Raw genomic sequence first — 10455 nt, forward strand, 5'->3', positions numbered from 1 at the left:
TTTTGTTTGCTCTCCACATGTTTGTGACTTTTCTGATTTTCTTCCTGTAGCTGATTTCTAGTTTCATACCTTTGTGGTCAGAAAAGATAGCTGGTATTATCCCAGAATTCCCTTAGATTGTTCTCATTCATTTTAACTCTTTATTCTTTTATCTTCAGCTTGGGTGATTTCCTCTAGTTTTTATCCAGCTCTCTGATCCATTCTTCCATATCATCTACTCTGCTATTCAGTCCTCCTGGTGAGTTTTTCATTTCCAGTACTGTATCCTTCATTTCTGATTCGTTCTTTCTTATATAATCAGATTCTTTGTTGATGTTCTCACTGTGTTCATCCAATCTTCTCCCAGTATCTGTGAGCATCCCTATGACCTTTTGGTTGAACTCTTCATCAGGTAGATTGCTTATTTCTGTTTCATTTAGTTCTTTTTCTTCAGTTTTCTCCTGTTCCCTTGCTTGGAGCATATTCCTTTGCCTCCTACGTATGCCTCTTTCTCTGTGCTTATATCTATGTATTAGGTGTTTCAGCTAAGTCTCCTGGTCTTGGAAAAGTGGCCTTCTGAAAGACATGCCTTTTGAGGCCAACAGTGTGCTTCCCTCTTATCACCAGTCCAAATGATCCAGGAGTGACCCCTGTGTGGGCTACTTGTGTCCTTCTGCTGTGGAAGGTTTGCTATATCTGTAGCTGCCCGGGGAGTCTAGGCTTTACACCCATTGCCAGCTGCTTGTAAATAGGGTTAGGGGAGCCCCAGCACCACTGGCTACAAGCTCTAATATCACACTCCTGTAGTAGTTTCCCTGTTAAATGAGTAGGCACCCAGAGTAGTGATTGCTAGGCTCAGGGACTTACAGTAGCTGTGGGCCTCATGCCTGCAAGGGTGTTGTCCACACTCTTAAGGTTGCAGCTATGTGCGACTGGACCGAGGCACATGAGTCACCAATTGTTTCAGATTTGGAAGGTTCTGCTGATCTCTTTTGTGGCTGTTTGTGAAGCACAGGTCTTCTGCCACTGATAAACACCACCCCCTATGGATCCACACACACTGTTAACACAGCCCTGGTCTGTGCACACTTCCTCACCCCCTGGAGGGTACCCAGTCACCCCACTGCAGAGGCCCTCTCCTCTCCACTCACACCCCACACAGTTCACCTCATCCTCACCCGGGCCCTGCCCCTCAGAGGCAGACACACTCGCCAGCCAGGGTGAATTTTGAAGACTTTTTTCTAATCAGGGCCTGCAAAGGAGCCTTTGGGAAAGTTGTAGTTCACAGAACCACCTGTAGGAGGAGCCACAGCAATTGTGTTTTGCACAGTCCTGATTGGCATCTAAGTAGGGATCACTTTAAGTGACTTCATAACAAGGCAGAAGAATCTACAAACAACTGAAAAACCAATAAACACAAACCTCCTGAGATAAAGTACGTTATGAGAAATATAACTTAAAATGTAAATGTAGTATTCTTTTTAATTCCAAATGATGCATACTAAATTAATGTTGTTGATGCAAATAATGAATACTCAATGTATAAGTCAAATTGGGGTGAATTTATTATGAACCAAGTTTGAGAACTATGGCCTGGGGCCTTCTAAGGAAGAAAGGGCACCAATGAAGTAGGGTGTACAAAGTGATTATCTACCATCTCCGAACAAAGAGCATACAGCATCTATGACAGGAGTCTCTCTATTACTACTCTCACGAGATCCTTACAAGGTACAGCAGGTCAGTGATCAATAGGCCAATGGTCACAAGATGAACACAGCAGGTTGGTAATTAATCCTTAGATCCCAGGAAGAGATCCTTGTTCTTCGTGAAATACTGATACATAGGGAAGGTCCATCCCCATTTTTAAAGGCACCATTCTTCTCTTTGGTATATAATAAATGTTTAAAGCAGATGTACAATGTCTTCTCAATAAGCCACCTCAGGACCCTTTGAAAACAAGGTCAGGCAGAGTTAGTTTTAAACCAAATGGCTTGCTCATATACTCTGATATATCCTATTGATTTTGATTTATTCATCATTATTCCCCTTTTGATCAGTAAATCTTTGATTACTTGAGATAAGTCACTTAGAGTGATGCCTTCTAGGATGCACTGATTTTCAAAGCATCCTCCCTCAGCCCCAAGGTGGTTGCTGCCTGCCCTGGGCCCATCATGTTTCTCAGTGCCAGGCCTTTATCTCATTGATTTACCCAGTTATCCACACTGGTGGGAAATAGTCTGATAAGCATACAGGTCTATATTAACAGAGGAAGCATTTCATAGGCTGTATAATTGTTCTGTTAAGCTTTTATCATTGCACAAATATTGTACAGCTGTTTTTACGTGACTCCTCATGCTCACATTGTTTCCAGTTATAGAATGGGTCAAATAACAATGATGAAAGTTCATTATTTGCAAAGATTAACATTAACCTGAGTTCTCTGGCACAGTCTTTAAGAGAAAAGGGTTGTAAGATCGATAGACCATCTCAAGTCACTGCGAAAGAATTACTCAAGCCTGTACGCCAGTCTTACCTCACTGAGTAAAGAAAATAGTATTCAGTTTGAATATTATGACTAATACAAGAACTCCAAAGAGCAGTAGAAATAAGAATGGCCATCTGGATCAAAAAAGGGAATCAATACCTGAAGAGTGCCAACCAAACAAACCAAGACTGGGTGTAAGATCACTTAAGGCATTCACTTGCTTTTCCATGTGCTTTAGCAGAGATGACACGTTGAAAGACTCATCAGGTATAAAAGCACAGCATCCAGTTGGAATCATTGTATATATATATATATCATGTTGGGATGTTGATGGAATTTCTAAGGAAATTCTATTTTGATGGCCTTTCCCATTGAAAACATTTCAGTATTTAATAAGGTCTACCCTGCTTGGCTATCAGTAACAGCTTGTTGAGTAAATTTAGTCAGGGCTTCTAAATGTGACATGACATTTTCATGGAAGATGAAGCCCGAAGGAAGGAGAAAATATAGCTGCTAGGTGGCCATACCAGTGGACCACTCTACAAGACCATCTGACATTAAAGAGCAGAACATGGGCAACAGATGTTAGCTCAGAGAGAATCCTTCCCTGTTTCCAAGGGAAGTTCAAGGTGCAGTGTTTTAACCATCCAGGCAGTAGCGAAGGCCAGAGATTTGTTCACCATAAACACTGAGTCCCATTAGGAGCTACTCTATAAACACCTGTACTTCAAAAACAGTCTGTTCCAAACCAGTGACTTTCTTGAAAGATGGTAGTATTCTGAAAACCTTAAATGGAACAATTATAACACAGTATACAGTTTACACATTACAAAGTTTTACATGAGGAGATATAAGGTTGGGAATACAGGCCGGGTCCGGAGTCTTGGGACAGCTGCCTGTAACAGATGCCGTCTTCTTCTCATCTGGTTTGAAGATTCTTGCCTTTGTCAGTTGAAGCTCGTTATCAGAAACAGGCACTGAAACCCACTCAGGTGGAGAGGCCTGTTATGCTCCTTTCCAACAGGGCTGAAAAGAGTCTTTTATCTGGTGTATTTCTCAAGAAGCAAAATCTCCAGGTGGAAGTCCATGATTCTTAAAGTCTTCATCTTTCAGGAGCTCACTGTGAAAAGGATCAGCTGCCAATCTCTCATTTCGTTAGAGTGTCTCAATGAGACTTTGACAGAGATGTAAGAAATCTGCTTTAGGAAAAGTTGGTTCACACATTCCTTGATCTAACTGCATGGGCCATGCATTTAATATCTTGTGCCATGTCTTTACAGACACCCCCATAATATTCTCCCAGAGTTAATGACACTCCGACAGACATTCTGGAACTCAGCTATGTTAAAGGTAATGGAATTCTTCAATACCACCAGGTAGTTACTCTTTGTCCCTCCAGAACCAGAGAAGACATGTGAAAGGCGTTAGCAACATATGACGAGAAATGCAGCCGAACTAGAAGCTGATATTCAGAGCCTGATAAGAATTTTTTGGCCTCTTCTCTAAGTTAAAACAAAACTAAGCACACAGAGGGAAAGGAGTCAATTAGGATGATGTAGTTGGACAGGTCGATTGACCTCTAATGTCATTGAAGTTTGATCCCAAATTTCTGAGAAATTAAGAACAACTCTCTTCAAGTTACAAAGCTTTGCAAAAGCATAAAGCAGCTCTAGAGGCAGTTCAGAGTCCACCCATTTCCTTTATCTCAAAAAGGCTTATTGCCTCACCTTTCCAGGAACTGATAGCCAGCCCACAACCAATTTCTAAGATTGAAGAAAAGAGAAGAAAAATATTCAAGAAAAATGGCCATAATGCACCCTTGCCTGAAATCTAGCATCTTGTGGGTCTTCTTCACAAATATTGCTTGAAAGGGCTTAAAACAAAATTTGGATTCCATTATTCTTTCATAACTAGCAAGCTTTACACTACTGCACATGATTCATCTCGGTAATTTTAAAACAACAGCTGTGGTGTGTCTATGTATATGTCACATACGTGTGATATCTTACCTCCAGATGGCAAAGAGCTCTATTTAGGGTTCTGAAAGTAAGCATTTCCATAAATGTATCAGAAACAAACTCAAATGTCTTTCCAGTTAACATGATATAAAACAATCTTTGGCAAGAGGAAGCTTATTTTACTTTGTTGGATTGATTCACATAAACATATTTCTAGAATTATCAATATGGAAACGTAAATTAAATAGACGTGAAAATGATAAGAGAGTTAGGTGAAACTTTTAACAAGCACTCTGTGTTATGGTGTACGGGCTTAAAATAATTTCAAAACCTTTTGTTAACTTGAAACCTTAGAGTTTTGCTAATTGAGTTAAATGCAAAAATTTATTGCATATCTAGGTCATTTCCGTGGCAGATAAAATATGTGATGTTAATTAGAGTAGATAGGTGTATCTACTTTGGGCCTCTTACTACAGAGAAACTAAAAAATCCTTGACTCTGTTAGTAAACATGTCTTGCATTTTATTCAAAGATTGTACTATGAAGTAGCATGCTTCCAAAAATAATAAAAAGCATTTGTAAATTTGCCAAGTTATAGAATGCTAATGTAAAAGATGATTCATAACTGTTTACTTCTTAGTTTTCACTAAAACCTAGGGTCTGAAAGGGTTAAAAATTCTAATTAATGTATGTCATTAAAGCTACTAAAAGTTTCACAAGGAAAACACCTTGTATTCAAGGAAAGGAACATTTATGTTTTCAGTCAATTATATTAAAGAATGGAAACATTTTGTGTGTTGTGTTGGGAAAGCTACATTTGTCCTGAAGCACTGATTATTGTTCATTATTCATCACTGTTAAGCCTGACTCTGTTCAAGAACATCTGCCCTCAGTGATTACTTGTGCAAATAGACCTCCGATTTTAAACCTTGGATGTGTCTCCCTCCAAGTGAGAACCAAGTCTCAGTGGTCCCTTCCAGGGCCAAATGCAGGTAGCCTGAGAAGCAGAGCTGGAAGGCTTGTGGCCAGAGATGCTGAGAGCTGGGTGAGGTGCCAGCAGGGACAACATGGACCCCGAGGACCTTCCCAGATGCCAATGTGATGGGTAACCCCCAAGGGCCACATCTGGGTGAGCAGTCACAAAGAGGCCTGATGGGAGTTTCTGTGGTACCTCACCTCATTCAGCAAATTTCAGCTGCTCCTTTTCGTGGGGAAAAAGTGCCCAATGAGTGCTGTGATGGAAGACTTTGGGGCAAAAACCCCAGATGTGGGATGTCTGTCATTCCACGCAGCAAACTTATATCTGGGCCTTGTCACATGAAACACACACATGTGGGCCATGATTGTGAAGAACGCAAATCATACACCTTACCTTCAGTGACCTTGTTCTGCCCTTTACAGTATAATCCTCCCCTATGAGCCTGGACCAGAGATCTGCTGTCAGTTCACTTTAAACTAGTGCTACAAGAATCATCCACCCAAAAAATCAGACCTTTCATTCAGCCCTGGTAAAGAACTAGGAGGAGCAGCGTTCCTGACATTACTGAGGACTTGTTGACGATGCAAGTCATGGACATCCACCTGTCTCCAGCTCCTGGGAAGCAATAGGTCAGTGAGGAATGCAAAACTCTGGTGGCCAGCTGACAGTGGGAAAAGCGACTTTCTGATGAAATAACAGGATAAACATTGACCACGGTCCACTCTGCCAGCACTGCCCACGCAGTGTTGGGAAATGTCTTCTCCCGTGATGGGGAGGCCAGTGAGAACCAGATCAGTCAAACCCAGAGGCAAGTCTCCCCATTTGAACTTCAAAATCTAAGGTGAGGCCCTGCTTCCTGATCCTTCCCCAGGGGTGAGCAAACAAGAGCCCGTCATGTCCCTGCTGTGGGTGTGGATCCTCCATGGCTCCCACCTTCCCAGCTTGGAGCAGGAAGGCAGCTCCAGAGGCTTCTCTGGAAGCAGCCGCTGGTCTGGTGGGTGACAACTTCCTGCCACCACATAAGGCTCATGCCGTGCTGTGACCATGAAGCTTGAGCCTTGGTTTTCTTGTTCCTTTGTGAAGAAACTGGAGACATCTGAAAGCCCCTGTGGAAGGCTGAACAATGACGCCAGGGCATCAGCTGTCAGCTCTAGAACCTGTGAACGGACCTATTTGGTAAAAGGGTCTTTGCAGATGTGATTAAGTTAAGGGTTTTGAGATGGGAGATTATCCTGGACCTTTCCAATGTGCCCTAAACACCAGCACAAGTCATAAGACAGATGCAGAGGGAAATCAGAACCCACAGAAGAGCAGGAGGCACCGGGTCCTCAGAGGCCGAGACTGGACGGGTGTGACAAAAAGTCAAGGGCTGCTGGCAACCACCAGAAGCTGTAAGAGGCAAAGGACAGACTCTCCCTAGAGCCTCTGAGGGAGTGTGGTCCAGCCAACACCGTGACTTCGGCCCAGGGACACTGATCTCAGAGTTCTCGCCTCTTCAGCTCTGAGACAATCACTTTCTGCTGTTTGAAGCCACCACGTTTGTTGTCATTTGTGACAGTGGCCTCAGGAAAGGAATCCAGGTCTAACTCCCACCAGGTGCTGGAGAAACACAACACAGAGAAGGACACTGCAGGCCCTATTGAGAAGGAAGTTGACGAGAAGTACAACCCCACCTGGCACTGCCTTGTGGGGAGGACCTTCAGGTTACATGACACAGGAAACCACACACTTCATCTACATCTGCTTGGGCCAAGTGGCCATTCTGCCGTTCAAATCTGGGTAAAAGCAAGGATGTGCCACACACCCAGTGATCCATCCAAAAATGAAGACTGAGGCCTAAATTCCAAATGCCGGGGACTGGAGTCTTCAGCCTCGCTTTGGGGAGCAACCTCGATCTTTGAACCTTTACCTTGTTGTTTCATACAGGGCATGCTCTCTGCTGATTTGTTGCGGTTACAAAACAACCAGCAAACAACTTATGTTTGTCTTTATTTTCACTGAGAAAGAAGTGACTTCACTCCTGCTGCAGGAGAGTCTGGTCCTCTCAGGACTCGCTGTTATCAGAGCAAATCGTGACAGGTCAAGTGTGCACTCATCCTTCTCATGACCACCATGACATGCCACACCTGCTTCTGCTGCAGCTGTGAACCGCAGAGGATGCCCATGAGAACGTGCATGAAGATAGCACAGCAAAGCTATGGCTGCGAATACCTCCCCCAAGCATCTCCAGGGGTCCCGCGATATCTAACAGGAATCCAGAACACTCCCCCCCATATCACATGTGAAAGCACTGCTTTACCTGACTACTACAAAAGCACAGCTCTGTTTCCAGGAGCCCCCACCAACCCTGCGCAGCCGCCCATCATGACTGGGCTTCATCTGTCTTACAGCCTCAAATCTCATTGCCAGCCAACACACTTGCAATTGCAGATAACCAAAAACTCAGCTTGAACTGGAGAAAATAAACCAGGGGCACAGTTTGAGCAATCCAGAAGAAGGTCAGCCTTCGGGGACCTTGGACCCTATGCAGACCAATGTCCCCAGGAACCCAGAATATTTTCAACAGTGTCTGATTTATGCCCAGACCCACTTCTTCACAAAAGCGAGATGGCTACTGCAATCCTGGGGCAGTGTTGTTTTTGTACCTTTCAAGACAAAAAGAGCTTTTCTTTCTCCAATGACTGAACAAACATGCTGGGCTTCACAGTCATGGAAGTTTCCACCACAACCCACCCTTTATCATCATTTCGGTGAATGGAATCTCCCTTCTAGTTGCTGGGGCCTTGGTTAGGGGTCCATTCTGGAAAACTCTCTGAGGTCAGGAGTGTGGGTTAAGCATCCCACACAGGAGCGGGAAGTGAGGCCATTCCCACCTGAGCGGTGTGCCTGAGGGAGAGGGGTTGTGTAACGGACAGCGTCTCATGCACAAAAGTCAATAGTTGTGTTGTAATCAGGATCACAGCAGGTGAGGTTCCAGAATCAAATGTTGTGCAAGCACCTAGGAGCCTTGTAAATAGAGGCTCCTTCCACCTGCAGCAGCCTCGCTGGGTCCCAGTCTCGGAGCAGCTCCTCATCTTCTCCTGCTGCTCAGGGTCCAGCCGGCATTCACCATGCGGTGTCTCTGCTTCGTGCTCCTGACCTGCTTCATCCTCTTTCCTCACTTTGGCCCAGGTGAGCTCTGAAGCCAGGCTGATGTGGGGCACGGGGTTCTCATGCCCAGGGAATGGGACACAGGCCATATAAGTGGAGTGGCTCAGGGTCTGGAAATAAGTAATAAATCTGAGCATCAAGGAGAGTATCAACCAAAGAATGAATGTCTCATGGGAGATTCTTAGCATGCTCTTAATGGACTGAAACATGGCCCTCAGTAACTCTCAGGCTAAGTTTGGGGTCATTTCCCTGGAAGATGAACCCAGTGAGTAGGTAGAGACAACACCACGGGGCCAGGCCAGGCTTTCAGGCCTTGGAAGAGGCCATGGGGATAATGAGGTGTCATCCCCAGGGCTCATTTGCTGTGCGACTTCCCTGCCTGGGAGAGAGCCCAGGATAAAGGAGAGAGCTGGAGCCAGGAGCCAAAACACCAGTGTGTTTTTCTCAGCTCCGATGCTGACTCACAGTGTGCACTTAGACAAGTCTCTGAGCTGTCCTCAAACTCAACCTTGTCTTCTCCTGAAAAGGAGGACAAACCCCAGAGTCGTACAGAGTCTAATTGAGGACAAACAAGGGAGAGCTTAGGAGGGTCCTCGCGGAGCAGCAGAGACATGCCAGGTGTGTTCCCCCTCTGTGATCCCTGCCCTTTTACTGTGTGTGGTCTCTGACTAGATGGCCCACGGTGACAGGCCCACACCCCTGCCACAGCTGAGGCCTGGATGCAGCACAGAGGGCAGCAGGGCGGAAGGCCCCTGACCCCGGTCTGCTCTTTCTGCCCAGTTCCTCTGGCCCAATCTCTCCTGTCCTTTTGTGCCCAGAGCGTGCTGGGACTGTGCAGTGTGAGGTGGTTCTCATCAGGCTGCGTGAGGCTGCACAGAGTCCCCTGGAGTATCTTGAGCAGGGGCTGAACACTGGGGCGCAGGCAGGGGAGCCTTGAGTCAGCATTCAGGGCAGACACTTCGGTACCTGCCCTCTTTAGAGCAGAGGCTGTCCTGCCCGCCAGGAACGAACGCAGCAGTGGCAGCAGAGCAGAAGGAGCGGGGGCTCCGTAGGGTTTCTGAGGGAGGCGCCTGCAGAAGGAGCCTCTCCTGCCAGCTCCTCAGGGCCCGTGTCATGTCCCCACATTCACAGGGAATATTACTCCCTACTTAGTGACCGAAAGATTTTTCCTCTCCACAGCCTCCACCCAGCGCATAGACTCAGAAGAGGAGTGCGAGCGGGTTGGTGCCCAGTGTAAATGGTTTGCTTGCCCAGAAGATCATGAACGTCTTGGTTCCTGTTGGTTTGGGATAAAGAAATGCTGTCTGCGTGGATGGTGGGCTGAAGGACATGGGTGGACAAGGAGCCCAGAGATTTAAATAAAGGGCTGACTATAACTCTGAAAGTGCTGTGATATTATTTCCTGAAAATAAAGAAACAACCCATGCTGCATTTAAGAAAGTGATTACTACATGTAACGGTGTCTGGGAGAGACGTGTGTGGAAGCAGCGAGGGAACTGACACGTGCATAACGGGCCTAGGAGTGGGGAGGCCTGGCGTGCCTGAGATGGGAGATGCTTTTACATGGAAATGTTGGGGTTTCAGGTGTGTGCTCGAAGAGGGGATTCTAGATCCCTAATAATGGGAAGGTAACTGCAGTGTCCCCATATATGGCAGATGTGTGTCCAGGGGGAGAAAAGGAGGGTATTATCCAGGAATTCGCCTTATTCTGTTTTCCATTAACGCTGAGTCATTTCCTGGGCCTTCAAAAGTTTATCACTTGACTCTGTGAAACCCCACACCGAAAGGTAGTGGTTTAAGACAGCCAGCACCTACTGAGCTCATGAATCCATGGCTGGCAAGAGGAGCTGGGCTGAGTTGAGTGATTCTTCTGGTCACGCTTACCAGGTTATTAGTCCTCTGGG

General features: G+C 45.6%; 1 long non-coding RNA gene across 1 annotated transcript; it reads left to right on the plus strand.

Moving 5' to 3' along the window:
- The first annotated feature begins 33 nt into the window (after positions 1–33).
- LOC106841414 (uncharacterized) lies at positions 34–9935 on the plus strand. The gene is made up of 2 exons (XR_001400625.3): positions 34–8572; positions 9731–9935. It is a non-coding gene; the product is annotated as an uncharacterized lncRNA (long non-coding RNA).
- The last annotated feature ends 520 nt before the right edge of the window (positions 9936–10455 follow it).

This window comes from Equus asinus, chromosome 27 (genome assembly GCF_041296235.1).
Source record: "Equus asinus isolate D_3611 breed Donkey chromosome 27, EquAss-T2T_v2, whole genome shotgun sequence".
Classification (NCBI taxonomy): domain Eukaryota; kingdom Metazoa; phylum Chordata; class Mammalia; order Perissodactyla; family Equidae; genus Equus; species Equus asinus.